The following is a 5,485-nucleotide window of genomic DNA, read 5'->3' on the forward strand; positions in this document are numbered from 1 at the left end:
TGCCCCATAGACTCAACACTGCCCCAGACTCAACACTGCCCCATAGACCAACACTGCCCCATAGACTCAAACACTGCCCATAGACTCAACACTGCCCCATAGACTCAACACTGCCCCATAGACTCAACACTGCACCATAGACTCAACACTGCACCATAGACTCAACACTGCACTATAGACTCAACACTGCACTATAGACTCAACACTGCACCATAGACTCAACACTGCACCATAGACTCAACACTGCCCCATAGACTCAACACTGCCCCATAGACTCAACACTGCCCATAGACTCAACACTGCCCATAGACTCAACACTGCATCATAGACTCAACACTACACCATAGACTCAACACTGCATCATAGACTCAACACTGCATCATAGACTCAACACTACACCATAGACTCAACACTGCATCATAGACTCAACACTGCATCATAGACTCAACACTGCCCCATAGACTCAACACTGCATCATAGACTCAACACTGCACCATAGACTCAACACTGCCTATAGACTCAACACTGCACCACAGACTCAACACTGCCCCATAGACTCAACACTGCACCATAGACTCAACACTGCCCCATAGACCACACTGCACCATAGACTCAACACTGCACCATAGACTCAACACTGCCCCATAGACTCAACACTGCACCATAGACTCAACACTGCCCCATAGACTCAACACTGCCCATAGACTCAACACTGCCCCATAGACTCAACACTGCCCATAGACTCAACACTGCACCATAGACTCAACACTGCCCCATAGACTCAACACGCCCCATAGACTCAACACTGCCCATAGACTCAACACTGCACCATAGACTCAACACTGCACCATAGACTCAACACTGCATCATATACACTTAAATAATACAACAATAAAAGGGAAGGGAAAACAAAAATAATTACGTTGTTGTTGTTTAGTAAATCAAAGAGAGTGGGTGAGTAAGCGCTGTACAAGGACACACACACACGCAGACTCGGACTCACAACGGCCACTCCGCCAGCTGATTATATTTGCCGACGTAATTCAACGCAAGCAAGCCACGCCATGAACATCTCGCACACAAACAAACTAATCAGCGAGCATACGCATCGCACGCCAACATGACTGGCATTTGTGTATTTTATATCAAGTCCTCGACCTACGAATTTGGAAATGCAAATACACCTCTACTTAAGAACGAGTAATGTTCCAATGGTCTGTTCGTGAATCTCCTGTTAATGTAGATGCCACTGGTTCTTCACGTTCTGCAGATGTAGATGCCACTGGTTCTCCACGTTCTGCAGATGTAGATGCCACTGGTTTTTCGTGTTCTACAGATGTAGATGCCACTGGTTCTCCAGGTTCTGCAGATGTAGATGCCACTGGTTCTTCATATTCTGCAGATGTAGATGCCACTGGTTCTTCAGTTCTCTAGATGTAGATACCACTGGTTCTTCGTGTTCTGCAGATGTAGATGCCACTGGTTATTCACGTTCTACAGATGTAGATGCCACTGGTTCTTCATGTTCTGAATATGTAGATGCCACTGGTTCTTCACGTTCTGCGGATGTAGATGCCACTGGTTTTGATCGTTCTGCAGATGTAGATGCCACTGGTTCTTCATGTTCTCTAGATGTAGATGCCACTGGTTCTTCGTGTTCTGCAGATGTAGATGCCACTGGATCTTCATGTTCTACAGATGTAGATGCCACTGGTTCTTCATGTTCTGCAGATGTAGATGCCACTGGATCTTCATGTTCTACAGATGTAGATGCCACTGGTTCTTCGTGTTCTGCAGATGTAGATGCCACTGGATCTTCATGTTCTGCAGATGTAGATGCCACTGGTTCTTCATGTTCTACAGATGTAGAGGCCACTGGTTCTTCATGTTCTGCAGATGTAGATGCCACTGGTTCTTCATGTTCTACAGATGTAGATGCCACTGGTTCTTCACGTTCTGCAGATGTAGATGCCACTGGTTCTTCATGTTCTACAGATGTAGATGCCACTGGTTCTGACAACACAGAGACACCATAGAGAGACACAAGCAGAGAAGACACCACAGAGACACACACAGAGACACAACAGAGACACCAGAGAGACACAAAACATAGACACACAGAGAGAGACACACACATAGAGACACAGACAGACACACAAGCAGAGAGAGACCACACAGAGACACACACAGAGAGACACACAACATAGACACACAGAGAGAGACACACACAGACAGACACAGAGAGAAAGACACAACAGAGACACACAGAGAGACACGCAGAGAGAGACACACAGACAGACACACAAGCAGACAGAGACACACACCCAGACACACAGAGAGAGACACAGAGAGAGACACACAACATAGACACACAGAGACACAACGCCTCTGTGTCGAGGCCTTAAATAGAGAGGGGGGCAAAGAGAGAGGGTGGTGGGGTAGAGAAATGAGCATGTCAATGAGAGATTTGGAGCTTTCGTGACCGCAGGACATAATAAAACAACACGAGGACACACACAGATAGAGAGAGAAAATACACTTAATCACACAAACTTAGTCAAATTTCATTTAAAGCTTTCGTGACTGCAGGGATTCATATTCTTGGTTCTTTCGGTAAAGTCACGTAGAAGCGAAATAATAAAATAATGAAAATATTAAGCAATACAATTTTTACAATTTTCAAAAAAATATAAAACAATACAATTCTCACGACGTTTCGACTGCAACACAAGCAATTATCATCAAGTGTGAAATCCACAGCAAAGAAAATTTGAAAAACCTCCACTTTTTCTAATTTTCGTGCTGTGAAAAACCGCCACTTTATCACATTTTCTCGCTGTGGATTTCACACCTGATGATTGCTGTGTTGCAGTCGAAATGTCGTGAGAATTGTATTGTTTTATATTTTTTTAATTAAAAAATTACATTCTACGTGACTTACCGAAAGAACCAAGAAGATGAACTTTGTCAAATTTACCAAGACCATCACAACGACTTGCTCTGACCTGCGTGGAGGAGGTAAGAGAGAGAAGAGAGAGAAAAAAAGGAGAGTCCCAGGCCCTCTCGGAGATGCTCTGGGAAGTTTGGTAACAACAATGAACGGCAAGAAAACTAAACTAATCTTCTTGGTTCTTTCGGTAAAGTCACGTAGAAGGGAAGTAATAAAATAATAAAAATAAAACATAATAAAATAATAAAAATAAAACATAAAAAAATAATAAAAATAACACGTAATAAAATAATAAAAATAACACGTAATAAAATAAAATAAAACATAATAAATATAATAAACATAATAAAATAATAAAAATAAAACAATAAATAATTGTCACGACGTTTCGGCCACAACGCAAGTAGCCGTCCTCAGGTGAAACCAGGTCTGTCGAGGTTTCACCTGAGGACGGCTGCTTGCGTTGTGGCCGAAACGTCGTGAGAATTATTTTATTATGTTTTTTTTTGATATTGTATTATTTCCCTTCTACGTGACTTTACCGAAAGAACCAAGAAGATTTAAGAAAACTTAACTAAGTTTCAGGGTTGTTTTTGTTGTTGTTGTTTTTACTTTTCCGTGGTTAGGACAACGTTACGATTAAGCCGTAGTGCTATTTCAACAATGGAATACATAAATAAATTGCCGCATTGCCTCTGGAGGTAACGTCTGGAGCGTGGCTGAGTTTATTTTATTTTTATACGTGTTATTATCAGCACAGATGCTTAATGTTTTACTCTGGGGGGTGCGGGGGGGGGGTTTAACGTGCTTCTAATTCGACTCCCGGATTCATTAAAAGTGGAACATGGTGGTTAAGGAAAAAAAAAACAAGCGACAAAGACAAAGATCTTCCGTGTAGCCTTCGTAAGAATGTTGGGGCAAGTGCTGTTATGTAAGTGTGTATAACTTCTTTCGCACCGTACGTAGACAAACGTGCTATTCAGAGGTGCCTGGGGAAGAACAACAAACTAAACACACAATAGAACACTACACTATACACTACACTACTATACACTACACTATACACTACACTATACACTACATTATACACTACACTATACACTACACTACTATAACTACACTATACACTACACTATACACTACACTATACAATACTATACACTACACTATACAATATACTATACACTATACACTACACTATACACTACACTATATAACTACTATACACTACACTATACACTACACTACACTATACACTACACTATACACTACACTATACACTACACTATACACTACACTACTATACACTATACACTACACTATACACTATACACTACACTACTATACACTATACATTACACTATACACTACACTACACTACTATACACTACACTATACACTACACTATACACTACATTAACACTACACTATACACTACACTATACACTACACTATACACTACATTATACATTACACTATACACACACTACTATACACTACACTATTATACACTACACTATACACTACACTATACACTACACTATACACTATACACTACACTACATACACTACACTATACACTACACTATACACTACACTATACACTACACTATACACTACACTATACACTGCACTATACACTATACTACTATACACTACACTACTATACACTACACTATACACTACACTACACACTACACTATACACTACACTATACACTACACTAGAACAACACACCAGCAGTTCTAATGAAACCACGATGCTTGTAGAAGCAGCAGCAGCAGCAGCAGCAGCTAGAGATGAGTGACAGGCAGGTGACTGACGCACTTTGCCAACGAACGGTGATCATCAAATCGTCGCTCGCTCTCAGTGCGACTTCGCCATGACGACAGCAGTAGAGCAGTGAAGTTGTGATGTGGATGCGGGCAAACATCCTCAGTGCGATTCCAGTAGACGGGATGCATCGGTGGAGGAATTATGTCCGTCCGGTAGCCACTCACCCATCTAGCCACTCAACTACCCACTTACCTGCCTACCTACCCACCTGCCTACCCATCTATCCACCCACTCACCCACCCACATGCCTACCCACCCACCCAGCCACCCGCTCACCCATCTAGCCACTCATCACTACCCACCCACTTACCTACCTACACACCCATCTACCCACCCACCTACCCACCCACTTACCTGCCTACCTACCTACCACCCACCCACCCACTTACCTGCCTACCTACCTACCTACCACCCACCCACCTACCCACCCACCCTACCTACACACCCATCTACCCACCCACCCACCTGCCTACCCATCAACCCACCCCCCCCCACCTACCCACCCACTTACCTGCCTACCTACCTACCTACCCACTTACCTGCCTACCTACCCACCTGCCTACCCGTCTATCCACCCACCCATCCACATGCCTACCCACCCACCCAGCCACCCACTCACCCACTTACCTGCCCACCTACCTACCTGCCTACCCACCCACCTACCTACCCACCTACCCATCTACCTACCCACTTACCCGC

Source organism: Lethenteron reissneri, chromosome 62 (genome assembly GCF_015708825.2).
Source record: "Lethenteron reissneri isolate LAM-NWPU_2019-01 chromosome 62, ASM1570882v1, whole genome shotgun sequence".
Classification (NCBI taxonomy): Eukaryota; Metazoa; Chordata; class Hyperoartia; order Petromyzontiformes; family Petromyzontidae; genus Lethenteron; species Lethenteron reissneri.